Raw genomic sequence first — 13,685 nt, forward strand, 5'->3', positions numbered from 1 at the left:
GCTATACAGCAAGAGATCTTGGATGGTGCCAAATCATAATAATTTGTTAGGGGTAAATACACACAACAATAGTACCCATGAGGAAAAGATGCCTGTGGGTAAAGTGAAGATAATATATTCAGGGGACTGGAAATGCTTTGCTCTGAAGACAGCAATGGTTACTGCGTATCTTAAAAATGTGAGTTTAGGGGTGCCTGGGTGGTACAGTTGGTTAATCATCCAACTCCTGGTTTCAGTTCAGGTTGTAACCTCAAGGTCATGAGATTGAGCCTGACATCGGGCCCCATGCTCAGAGTAGAGTCCGCTTGAGATTCCCTCTCCCTCTGCCCCTCCCTCTTGCTCATATTCTCTTTCTCTCTCTCAAATAAACAAATAAATCTTTATTCAAGAGAGAGAGAGCCTCTCTCTGTGACTATCATAAAAAAAAGAGAGAGAGAGAGAGAGAGAGAGAGCATGAGCAAGGGTGGGGGCAGAGGGAGAGGGAGAAGCAGACTCCCCTCTGAGCACAGAGCCAGATGTGGGGCTCCATCCCAGGACTCTAAGATCACAACCTGAGCTGAAGGCAGATACTTAACCAAATAAGCGACCCACCCCTAAAATAAATCTTTTTTTAAAATGTGAGTTTAGTGCTCGCTTCAGCAGCACATACACTAAAAAATGTGAGTTCATTCTACCTCAAAGTATTTTTACTGGTGGAAATTTAGGCAAAACTGTGAAAGAGACTCTAATAATTTCTATACACGGCCAAATAGGCATAAAGTGACCCACATTCTTATAGCATTAACTAGATTGCTATTGATTGCTCTTTTAAAAAAGTTTTTTCTTAAATTCCAATTAAGGAGTGCCTGAGTGTCTCAGTCGGTTAAGCATCTGCCTGCGGCTCAGGTCATGATCCCAGGGCCCTGAGTTCAAGCCCCATGTTAGGCCCCCGCTCTGAAGGGGGCCTACTTTTCCCTCTCCTTCTGCCAGCCACTCCCCCTTGCTTGTGCTCTGTCTCTCTCTCTGTCAAATAAATAAATAAATAAATAAATAAATAAATAAATAAATAAATAAATAATTTTTAAAAAATAATAATTTTTTTAAAAGTTCCAGTTGGTTAACACGCAGTGTAATATTAGTTTAAGGTTATAATATAGTGATTCATTACTTCCATACAACACTTGATGCTCATCACAAGTGTACTCCTTATCCCATCATTTATTTCACCCCCTCCCCACCTCCCACCCCTCTGGTAACCCTCAGTTTGTTCTCTATAGCTTTTTTTTAAAAGATTTTATTTATTTGAGTGGAGAGAGAGAGAGAGCACAAGAGAGCAAGCATGAGCAGAGGGGAAGGGCAGGGGCAGAGGCAGAGGCACCCCTTGTTCTCTATAGTTGAGAGTCTATTTCTTCATTTGCCTCTCTTTTTCCCCCATTTTGTTTTCTTAAATTCTGTATATGAGTGAAATCACATGGTGTTTGTCTTTCTCTGACTGACTTATTTCCCTTAGCATAATACTTTCTAATTCCATCCATGTCATGGCAAATGGCAAAATTTCATTCTTTATTATGGCTGAGTAATATTCCATGGTGCATGTGTGTGTGTAACATTTTACTTACCCATTCACCAATTGATGGATACATGGGCTGTTTCCATAATTTGATTATTGTAGATACTGCTGCTATAAACATTGGGGTACCTATATCCCTTTGAATTAGTATTTTTGTATTCTTTTTTTAAATACCTAGTAGTGTGATTGCTGGATCATAGGGTAGTTCTATATCAAAGTACTTTTTTTTTTAAATTTTTTTATTCATTTATGATAGTCACAGAGAGAGAGTGAGAGAGAGAGAGAGAGAGAGAGGCAGAGAGAGAAGCAGGCTCCATGCACCGGGAGCCCGATGTGGGATTCGATCCCGGATCTCCAGGATCGCGCCCTGGGCCAAAGGCAGGCGCCAAACCGCTGCGCCACCCAGGGATCCCTATATCAAAGTACTTTTTAAAAAATTAATTATTGTGGCAAAAAAATTATAAAATTCACCATCTTAACCATTTTTAAGTGTATAATTTAGTGTATACTGAACAATTCTCCTCTGTCCAGTTCCTCTCGGCCCTGGTAACCACTATTCTACTTTCTGTACTTGTGAATTTGACTTCTTTAGATACTTTGTGTAGGTGGAATCATACTGTTATTTGTCCTTTTGTGACTGGCTTATTTCACTTATGTGACTTAAGGTTCATCCTTATTTCAGCATGTGACAGGATTTCCTTCCTTTATAAGTCTCCATAGTATTCTGTTGTATGTATATACCACATCTTGTTTATCCATTCTCCTGCTGATGCACACTTGGGTTGTCTCTATTTCTTCACTATTGTGAATAATGCTGCTATGAACATGGGTATGCAGATCTCCCTTTGAGACTCTGCCTTTGACTCTTGGATACATACTCAGAAGTGGGATTGCTGGATCATACAGTAATCTTATTTTTATCCCACCCATTATATATTGCTTTTAGAGGTTCAACTGTCATGTGTATCATAAGATATTGTCCTAAATACAATAGAGAAATTACCAGAAAAAAACCCAGATCCATGTGCTTCAGATACATCAATCAGGAGAGTTTAAGTTGATAACTGTGAACAAAACACTGATCAAACATTCATTGTGTCTTTTAAAAATGGAAATATATAAGTTAGAGATATTACTTTTAGATACTTTCAGTTTAATTAGGCTTGTGTTTTGATTTACATTTGGATTTGTTTAGAAAGGCCTGGGTACAGGGGTGTCTGGCTGGCTGAGTTGGAAGAGCATGCAACCCTTGATCTCTGGATTGTGAGTTCAAACCCCACAGTGGGTGTGGAGATTACTTAAAAATAAATAGACTTTAAAAAAAGACCTGGTGGGACACCTGGGTGGCTCAGCGGTTGGGCACCTGCCTTTGGCTCAGGTCATGATCCCGGGATCTGGGATCAGATCTCGCATAGGGCTCCCTGCAGGGAGCCTGCTTCTCCCTCTGCCTGTGTTTCTGCCTCTCTCTTTTTCTCTCTCTCTCAGGAATAAATGCAGGAATCTTTTTTTTTTTTTTTTTTTTTTTTTTTTTAAATTTTTTTTTTTTAATTTTTACTTATTTATGATAGTCACACAGAGAGAGAGAGAGAGAGAGAGAGGCAGAGACACAGGCAGAGGGAGAAGCAGGCTCCATGCACTGGGAGCCTGACGTGGGATTCGATCCCGGGACTCCAGGATCCTGCCCTGGGCCAAAGGCAGGCGCTAAACCGCTGCGCCACCCAGGGATCCCTTTTTTTTTTTTTTTTTTTTAAAAGGGGGGATCCCTGGGTGGCGCAGCGGTTTAGCGCCTGCCTTTGGCCCAGGGCACGATCCTGGAGACCCGGGATCGAATCCCACATCGGGCTCCCGGCACATGGAGCCTGCTTCTCCCTCTGCCTGTGTCTCTGCCTCTCTCTCTCTCTGTGACTATCATACATAAATAAAAAAAAAAAAAAAAAAAGGACCTGGCTATAATATTTTTAGACTACTTGAATAGCCTTTGTTTTGTATTAAATTTTGAATGAAATATTCAAAATATTTTAAATCTACAGAAAATAATATAAAAAATATCTAATTAAACCCAACTCAAAAAAAAAAAAAACACACACACACATATTCTTAGATCTGTCACCAAAAGTAGTGTAATAGGTCAGGAAAAAAAAAAACACATTTCCACTCCTACTGACTGTGGCAACAAGTGAAGATGCATGAAATCATTGAAAAACGAGGAAGTAAAATGAATTCATATGTGGCTACATAAGCTCTTCCTATAGTTTGAGATAAATCATGGGCTCTGAAGTCACACAGACCTGGGTTCAAGTCCTAGGTTTGCTTCTTGCCAGTTGTGTGGCCTTGAGCAAGTTCCTTAACTGTTTTTTCTAAAGATTTTATTTATTTATTTATTTGAGAGAGAGTACAAAAGTGAGGGTAGAGGCAGAGGGAGAGAGAGAAGCAGACTCCCCGCAGAGCAGGGAGCCTAACGAGGGGCCCTATCCCAGGATCCTGAGACCATCACCCAAGCCAAAGCAGAAGCCCAACCAACTGAGCCACCTGGGCATCCCTCCTTAACCTATCTTTGCCTTAGTTTTCTCATCTGTGGAGACAATCGCAATACTTCCCAAGTTTGTTGGGATAACTGAATGAAAAATATGGGCACTTATATATTTACCATATACAGTAAGAGCAAAGCTTCAATAAATATTTGTACTTACTTTATTGAGCACCTACTATATGCCAATCACTCTTCTAGTACAGAGAATTCATCAGTGAACAAGAGAGATAAAGACCCCTGTGGGAACCCTCTTGCACTGTTGGTGGGAATGTGAACCGGTACAGCCATTCTAGAAAACTGTGTGCAGGTTCCTCAAAGAGTTAAAAATAGAGCTACCCTACGACCCAGCAATTACTGGGGGATTTACCCCAAAGATACAGATGCAGTGAAACTGCGGGACACCTGCACCCCAATGTTTATAGCAGCAACGTCCACAATAGCCAAACTGTGGAAGGAGTCTTGGTGTACATCGAAAGATGAACGGATAAAGAAGATGTGGTCTATATATACAATGGAATATAACTCAGCCATTAGAAACAACGAATACCACCATTTGCTTCGACGTGGATGGAACTGGAGGGTATTATGCTGAGTGAAGTTAAGTCAATTGGAGAAGGACAATCATTATATGGTTTCACTCATATGGGAAATATAAAAAATAATGAAAGGGATTATAGGGGAAAGGAGAGAAAATGAGTGGGAAAAATCAGAGACGGTGACAAAACATGAGAGACTCCTAACTCTGGGAAATGAACTCCTAACTCTGGTAGTGGAAGGGGAGGTGGGCGGGGGAATGGGGTGACTGGATGACAGGCACTGAGGGGGGCACTTGACGGGATGAGCACTGGGTGTTATACTATATGTTGGCAAATCAAAGTCCAATAAAATATATATATATATAAGACCCCTGTGGAGCTTACTTTCCAGTGATAGACAACAAACAAGGTAATTTCAGATAGTGATAGGGACCCTGAGGAAAAGTATGGGAAGGAGATGCAGGAGCTACTTTAGAAGCAGACAGGAGGTCTGGGGAGGCCTATGGGAAGCCTTCAGAGGTGAATTTAACTGAGAGTAGCAGAAAGAATCAGTCATCAGTAGGTTTGGGGAAGAGTATGAGAGAGCAGGAACATTATGCGCTGAGGCTCTGAGGTAAGAAAGCTTGGTGTATACAGGAAGAAAGCAGGACAGGATGACTGGATCTGTATGTGAGAGGAAGGGAGGCTGGGCATGACGTACGAGAGTCAGGGAGAACATGTCAAGATGGGCCTCACGGATCATAGTATAGAGCTTAAATTTTTTAAGATTTTATTCTTAAGGGACTGTGAAGATCATTTGAGGGGTTTTATTGTTTACTGTTAGTAGGTACAACACTCATGCTCTTGGGAGGAATTTTTGTGCTCTTCTGTGGCCCTGCTCTAAAATTCTGTATGTGTATGGTGCTTTAGGATAACTTTTCTGGGGAATACCACATTGGCTACTCATGGGCTCCCCCTGGTGGAATTGGTGGCTCAGCTTGCATATTTTCAGATGAGCAAAAGCAACATAAATGAGCAATTTTATCTTTTCAGTCAGCAAACATTTATTGGGCACCTACAATGTGCTAGGCTCTGTAATGGTGCTGAAATACACCTTCGAACAAAGCACAGATATCTGTGCCCTCCTGGAGCTGACATTTTGGCGAATATACGTGGGAGAAAGACATTTAACCAATTCCACCAGCAAATGGATGGGATAAATGTTATTTGAGAAAAAATAAGTGGGAACTGGGCTAGGAAATGCAGGGAGGGTGGTGGTGCTTTAGTTTTAAATACAATGGCAGGGAAGTTCTCATTAAGAGGGTTAATATTTATGCAAAGCCATAAAGAAGGTGAAAGGGTGAATGATGCATTTATCTGGGGGAAGAGCATTCCAGGCAGAGAGATCAGCAAACACCACGGGCCTGAGTTTATGTGCAGATTTGAGGAATAGCAGGGAGGCCAATGTGCCTTGGGTGGGGTGGGGTAGGGTGGGGGGAATAACAGAATAGGAGATGAGGTTCGTTATACTTCATTGGGGGGAGGAGGCATGTTGCATCTTGAAGGTCTTGTAGACCAGTTTAAGGATTTTTTTGTTTTCACTTGAAAATGGGAGTCTAGGGTCACTTGGGTAGCTCAGCCAGTGAAGTGCCTACATTTGGCTTGGGTCATGATGTCAGACTCCGTGCTCCCAAGGAGATTGCTTCTCCCTCTACCTCTGTCCCCTGCTTGTGCTCTCTCTCTCTCACTCTTTCTATCTCAAATAAATAAAATCTTACAAAAGAAAAGAAAATGGAGTCCAGGGCAGCCCCCGTGGCTTAGTGGTTTAGCGCCACCTTCGGCCCAGGGCGTGATCCTGGAGAACAGGGATCCAGTCCCATGTCAGGCTCCCTGCATGGAGCCTGCTTCTCCCTCTGCCTGTCTTTCTCTCTCTCTCATTCTTTCTCATAAATAAATAAATAAATAAATAAATAAATAAATAAATAAATAAAATATTAAAAAAAAAAAAAAGAAAATGGAGTCCATTGGAGAAGGACCACGATCTGCTTAAAGTTTTTAACAGAAGTTTGCTGCCATGTTAATCATGGAAAAGTAAGGGTATATAAGAGAGCAGTCACACATTGTGGCTTTTACCAAGAGAAGCAGTAAGTGGTCAGATTCTGAACAAATTTTGATGGCAGCCCCTCTTAGCTCCTCTGCTCCTGACCCCATGACCCCACCTCCCTGCTCTGGGCCGTCCTCTTGGTAGGCTACCTCCTGTCCCACCACCCCCAGGCCACAGCCCACCTTCCCTTTTGGCTATTGTAATTGTAAATAGCAACCTTTGGAAAACGTTAGCAGTGTAACAGTCCAGGAAACTGTTTTTTTGTTGTTGTATTGATATGAAATGAGTTTCTATTTTTGTCAAAGTATATTGTAATAATAATGACTCACAAGGACCAAACCGTAAAAAAAAAAAAAAAAAAAAAAAAGAGAATTCACTGATGTGAGTGGTGGAGTCAAGGATCTTAGTAAATGATATTAATAAATTGTTGTCATAGGAAGAGGTGATCAAAGAATATATATATAGCCAAAAATGTAGAGAAAAAGTATTTTAGGGGTGCCTGGGTGGCTCAGGCAGTTGTGCATCCAACTCTCAATTTCAGCTCAGGTCTTGATCTCCCAGTGTAGAGTTCGAGCCCCATATTGGGCTCTGCATTGGGCATGCAGCTTACTTAAAAAAAAGAGCAAAAGGGGCACCTGGGTGGCTCAGTGGTTGAGTGTCTGCCTTCCGGTCAGGTCAGGGTGTGATTCTGGGGTCCTGGGATAGAGTCCTACATCAGGCTCCCTGCCTATGTCTCTGCCTCTCTCTCTAGGTCTCTCATGAATAAATAAAATCTTTAAAAAAAAAAAAAAAACAGAGAAAAGAAGAAAAATGTATTTGAGGGGTATAAAACAGTTTAAAAATAGTGTGTAATTTGGGCGGCTGGGGTGGCTCATCTGTGTAGCGCCGCCTTCAGTCCAGGTCATGATCCTGGAGACCCCGGGATCAAGTCCCATGTTAGGCTTCCTGCATGAAGTCGGCTTCTCCCTTTCTCTGCCTGTGTCTTTCACGAATAAATAAATAAATAAGATCTTAAAAAAAGAAATAAAAATTAGTTTGTAATTTTTCTGGATTTTATGGTATTCATTAAATTTTACAAATTCATAATTTGTGATTTCTTTTCTCCAAAGAAAAGATTCATTTTTATACCTCATGTTGTATTTATAATTTTGGATTTTTAAAAAAGATTTTATTTATTTATTCATGAGAGACAGAGGGAGAAGCACCCCAGGGGAGCCCGATGCAGGACTCGATCCCTGGACTGCAGGAGCACGCCCTTAGCCAAAGGCAGACACTCAACCGCTGAGCCACCCAGGCGCCCCACGTAGTTATGGATTTTTTTTTAAACAGGGTCCTCAATTTGAATAAATCTCAAGTCCCCACAACACCTGAATTCAACCTTACTCCTTGCCCATATTTGGGTAGTAACTTAAAGTTAGTGAAGCATTAATATCGTTTCTGATAAAAATTTTCCCATAAAATAATGTGCACGAAATAGAAGTCACTGTGAGATTAATCCAACATTAGAAATAAACTAATATTGAGGATAAAAACACCACCTTAGTCTCGCCTCTACACCAGTGTTTCCAAAACTTCTCACACATTCCTCCTCCCACAGTTTTTTTAAATCAGATGCATCCGGCGTGTCTTCTCACGATGGCTTTGGGGAGGCGGGTATTACGCGAATTTTAAAGGACCGTCTAAAAACGTGAACGCTGAAATATGCCTTACCGGGGCTGCTCGTACCCCGGCGCCACCACCAAGGCTCCCGCAGCAAGACCCGGCCTCTTCGCGCTAAGCAAGTCCTAGGCGCCCAGCGGGGCGTCACCAGGGGCGGGGCGGGGCGGGGCTCCCGGGAGGGCGGAGTGGGCGGGGCCTAGGCCCGTCCTCGCCCCGCCTCGTGAAGTCTGACACATGCGCCCAGAGGCTCCTGGTGGAACGAGGTGTGGATTGCGAGGTGACCCTGGCCGCTGCCTTCCGGTTCCTAGGGATGCGCATCCGGGTCACGCTAACGCCGCGGTTTCCTCCATCCGCTTGGTTCTCCTGTGAGTCTGGACCAGTACCCATGTCCTGCTTTGGGGCCTCTGCAGCCGTAGGGTGAGTCTCCGCTGCGACAGGGTCTGAATGCGGCCGGTCGAGTACAGCCTGTAGAGGGACGGGTCAAAAGTTCTGTCCCGGTCCCTGTGGGTGGGGGTTCTCTTTGCCTGTCCCTTGTCCCTGCAATGGTTCTCTCACTTTAGCCTTTCCCTCGCCGGCCTCGCCTCTTTCACCTCCCTTTAGCCTCGCCCGTCCGCGCGCACCTCTTGCCTGGCTGTTTTCCTCGTCCTTAGCCTCCGGTTACCCGGTTACAAGCCTCGGTTTCTTGCCTTTCGCCTCGGCGCTTCTCTCACCACTGCCTCTCGCTTTTCCCCGGCTCTCACGTTAGCACCTCCCTGGGATCTCGCTGTGCTTTCCCGCAGCAGGACAGCCCACCTCCTCATTGTGCTTCCCCTCCTCCACTGCGAAACTCAGCCTGTGTCTCTCGGGTCCTACCTGGGTCCTGTCCTCCAACTTCCATCGCCTTCGACCCCTGTCCCTTCCTGGGACTAGTAGGTGACATTTGTGCTTCGCCTGGGGTTCTCCCGCCTTTTCTTAGCTAGGGGAATGCTTAGCCAAAGCCCCAATCGGGGCCGATTTATCCGGCCAGGGAGAAGTTTTGCCTTGAGGCGTCGTGTGAGACCCAACTCGGGTAGCTTCCGTTGTTAGGGAACAACAAAGGCGGTTCCAGTTCTTTGCTGGAGCACAGTTTTCGGTGCTCTCTCCAGAGCAGGCTAACAGGTGGCAGGCACACGGAACTGCTAGAGATTGGGCTTGTGTGGTCTGGTTAACTGACAGGCCTTGAGGATGTCCTGTCATTTTTGTGTTCTCTATCCCTTGAGAATGGATGTGCACAGCTGAGGCAAAAATGCGGATAATCTTGGGACGATCATCTCTGTTTCTGCATAGGCTTTACTTACAGAACAGTTGCTATGACAGAGGACGGTTTCTTGGGAGATTTTTTAGCCCCAGATTTAATAAGCTTATTGCCAAAAATTTTAGTGTCACTGAAATATTTTCTGCTAAAGAGCGCACTGTAGTAATTTCGCACTAAGTTTTCTTTATTTGAACTCAGTGTGCATATGTATCTTTATCCTTACCTCTTAGAAATTTTCATTTTTACTCTATTGACAAGTTTTCTATTTTTCTTCCTGTTTCTTCATAAGCCAGACATTACAGTACATTATTACATTGACTATTATTCTGTTATTTTTTCTTTACTATTTTTACCTTTTAAGAATTATTTATTTATTTATTTATTTATTTATTTTAGAAAGAGTAGAAGCAGGAGGGGCAGAGAGAGAGAGAGAATCCCAAGCAGACTCCATGTTGAGTATGGAGCATAATGCACTGGATCTCACGACCTGAGCCCAAACCAAGAGTCCGACACTTAACTGACTGTGCCACTCAGGCAGCCCCTCCACCTTAGCCTTAGAACCGTCTTTTTCTCATTTGAGACTTAGGCTTTTAATTTCTTAAATTTCTCTGATGGCTCATAGTCACCTTTAAGATGAAGAGATCAGGGACACCTGGGTGACTCTGGTTGAGCATCTGCCTTTAGCTCAGGACTTGATCCCAGACTCAAGATTTTCAAAAAAATCTTTAAAAAAAAATAAGTTGAAGAGATTGGATTTAATAGTGGTTAGTTCCTATTTCTCAAATTTTGTGATCTGAGGTATATTTTGAGACACAGGATTGGATAATTTTTACTTTTGTTTTTCTGATGTTTATGGTGGTGTGTAGCATTTGATTGCAAATATTTTTGTGTGAGCAGCTTCTGAAATATAAATTATGCTCTGAAATTTAGTACTTAAGTGAACAGAATAAATACAGCTTTTAGTGTCCGTTTCACTTCTGATTACTGAGTTACAGAAAAGTTTCTCTCATTATGTGATACATATACATATGCAAGCATAGCATAGACCTTGGCTCATTCCAGAATTGGGCTACTCCCTTCAGCTATTTTTAGCAAAGGACTTTGGAGCTTGGCCATACTAGTCCTAGAACCTACAGAGAAGTACCCTTCTGGGTGGCTTTCAGGCCTCATCTAACGGCTGAGAGCTCCTTACCCATACCTCTTATCTTCCCCACCACCTACACTGGAAACCCTAGTTTCTGTTCAGCCTAATCTTATTATTTTGCATCCTTAAAAACTAACTCCAGTGAGTATGGGCTGACTCTGTTTCCTTACCTCCTGGTTTGTGGACTTTTTTTTTTTTTAGCCACAGATATTTCATAGAGAAACATTTGGATTGATGTAAGGCCCTCTTTTAACCTTTATCATCTCTGAACTTTTTCTTTCTTGAGTATGTCGTAAGTCTAAACCTAGATGAATTTCTACTACGGCTGGAGGGAACCACAGAGCTCAGACTTACCCCTTCATTTTACAATAAGGAAATCAAGACAAAGAATTGGTGATTTTTCTAAGGTCAGTTTTTACAAATAAAGAAGTCTTGTCCATGCATTCAGAAGTGGGTTTTAGTTCCCTCAAAGTTGCAGATCAGAGAGTACAACGTAGTATTTAGTGGTTCATTTCAATACATTTGTATCACAGGAATGAGTTTTAAGATAAGAAACTTATGACAGATTTTTAAATGCAAGGCTGGAGTCATTTTGCCTTCAAAGGTGGATTCTAGAAAGAAATTGTGTAGAAGTTGAAATTAGTCTTAGCGAGTCTCTTTTCTTCTTCTATAAAAGCCTTTACATGAAATGAACATCCCATGGTCTCACTGGAGCAATTGTGCTCATGCTCCTGGTCTTCTTACCCAGAACTAATAGATTTTCTGTTTACTAAAAAGCCTGCCTGTCTTACCCAGCTTCCAAAGAAATAAAAATATCACTAGAGACAACTTAGTGTATATGTTTGTAATGTTCAGGAGAGGAATCACTGTCAGTTTTCTATAGAAATTTCTCCTTTAGTTTGGCAGTCTTAACTTGTGACCCTGAAGTCTCAATTTAAAATAAATTTCTGCATATTATTTTATGCCTGTCAGGTTTTCTGGTTTTTTTTTTTTTCTTATTTTACTTTTTAAGGATTTTATTTATTTATTCATAGAGACAGAGAGAGGTAGAGACATAGGCAGAGGGAGAAGAAGCAGGCTCCCTATGGCGAGCCCCATATGGGTGGGACTCTGGGATCACAACCTGAGCCAAAGGCAGATGCTTAACCACTGAGCCACCCGTGTGCCCCAGGTTTTCTGTTTTTATTTGGTTTAATTATTTTGCTGTTTTGTCATTTTCCTTGTTACTGTGCTTTGTTTTACATGGTTTAATTTTTATTCTTGAACCCTGGAATATGTTTTAAGGAAAGTGCAGCTTTAAAAATTCCAGAAGCAAAGTACACCTCTACCATGCCCTTACCTTTTGTACCTTGCAGTGTGATGGTTTCTGTGATTTGCCTAAGCCACTTCATAACTTCATTCTTTTTGTTTTGCTTTCAGATAAAAGGCTGATAAAACTTCTATTTTGGTAGTTGTTTGTCTAAAAGACTTTTGTGTTCTGCATATAACGGCAGGATATTTTACCTTTTGTGTATTTTAAATGGAGGAAGAATAGTTAAAAATAGTTAACATATACTAGTTTAACATAGAAATAGTTCAAAATGTATTTAAAAAGATTAGGAATAGGGCAGCCTGGGTGGCTCAGCGGTTTAATGCTGCCTTCAGCCCAGGGCCTAATCCTGGAGACCCCGGATTGAGTCCCATGTTGGGCTCCCTGCATGGGGCCTGCTTCTCCCTCTGCCTGTGTCTGCCTCTCTATCTCTTTGTTTCTCATGAATAAGTAAAATCTTAAAAAAAAGGGATCCCTGGGTGGCGCAGCGGTTTGGCGCCTGCCTTTGGCCCAGGGCGCGATCCTGGAGACCCGGGATCGAATCCCACGTCGGGCTCCCGGTGCATGGAGCCTGCTTCTCCCTCTGCCTATGTCTCTGCCTCTCTCTCTCTCTCTCTGTGTGTGACTGTCATAAATAAATAAAAATTAAAATGTTTAAAAAAAAAAATCTTAAAAAAAAATAGGAATAGTTTTTCTTCTCATACATTCATTTATGTCAAGGGATTATTACATTTTGAATAAAGTTGAAAATAGGTGTACTTTCTATTTGCTAATGAACCTAAAAATACAGGTGCATGTTCTTATATAGAATGTATGGCATAAACTGAATATGTTTTATTGGCAGAGAACATAGCAAACCATACCATCATCTTGATATCTTTATTTGGTCCCATCAATCTAAGTCCTAGTATCTAATTATTAAATGTAAAAATAATTGAGTATTTTCTTTGTTATTTATAGTATATTTAAAGACAGTTATTTGGGAATTGCTAGGTGGTTGAGCATCTGCCTTTGGCTCAGGTTGTGATCCCAAGGTCCTGGGATGGAGTCCCGCATCAGGCCCCCTGCAGGGAGCCTGCTTCTCCCTTTGCCTATGTCTCTGCTTCTCTCTGTGTGTCTGTCATGAATAAATAAATAAAATAATTAAAAACCCCAGTTATTTGAAATATGGACTTCATAAAATTTATCTTTACTATTTTCTCCTTTTAAATATGTAGTAGTATTTTACTTTTTTTTTTTTTAAAGTAATCTAGTCTGCGCCCAACATGGGACTGGAACTCGTGACCCCGAGATCAAGAGTCACATGCTCTACCGACTGAAGCAGCCAGGTGCCCCTGTATTAGTATTTTAAATCAAAAAAGGAAATTATAAATAGTGCTATCCTTTCAACCTCCATTGAAATCATAAAACTCATAAAACTCTTAGAATAGCAATAGTGGGAACATACCTCAACATAATAAAGACTGTATATGACAAAGCCATCACAAACATAGTCCACAGTGAAATATTGAAAGCTTTTTTCTCTAAAATCAGAAGCAAGACAAAGATGCCTCCGCTCTTACCCACTGTATTTATTCAGCATAGTATTGGAAGTCCTAGCCA

General features: G+C 41.8%; 1 protein-coding gene and 1 long non-coding RNA gene across 4 annotated transcripts in view; one reads left to right on the plus strand and one right to left on the minus strand.

The window, feature by feature from the left end:
* Window positions 1-8,513, minus strand: part of LOC111093279 — a 34,352-nt gene extending 25,839 nt beyond the window's left edge. Inside the window, exon 1 of the long non-coding RNA XR_005355922.1 lies at window positions 8,409-8,513. This is a non-coding gene — a long non-coding RNA (uncharacterized LOC111093279). The remainder of the gene's footprint in view (window positions 1-8,408) is intronic.
* Window positions 8,514-8,625: 112 nt separating this feature from the next.
* The window catches only part of EYA3 (EYA transcriptional coactivator and phosphatase 3), a 103,982-nt gene continuing 98,922 nt past the window's right edge, over window positions 8,626-13,685 (plus strand). For all 3 annotated transcript variants that reach the window (XM_038531380.1, XM_038531378.1, XM_038531382.1), the window contains exon 1: window positions 8,626-8,774. The gene's annotated coding sequence lies outside the window, so the exon portion shown is untranslated. The remainder of the gene's footprint in view (window positions 8,775-13,685) is intronic.

The sequence above is a fragment of the Canis lupus genome, chromosome 2, assembly GCF_011100685.1.
Source record: "Canis lupus familiaris isolate Mischka breed German Shepherd chromosome 2, alternate assembly UU_Cfam_GSD_1.0, whole genome shotgun sequence".
NCBI classification, from domain to species: domain Eukaryota; kingdom Metazoa; phylum Chordata; class Mammalia; order Carnivora; family Canidae; genus Canis; species Canis lupus.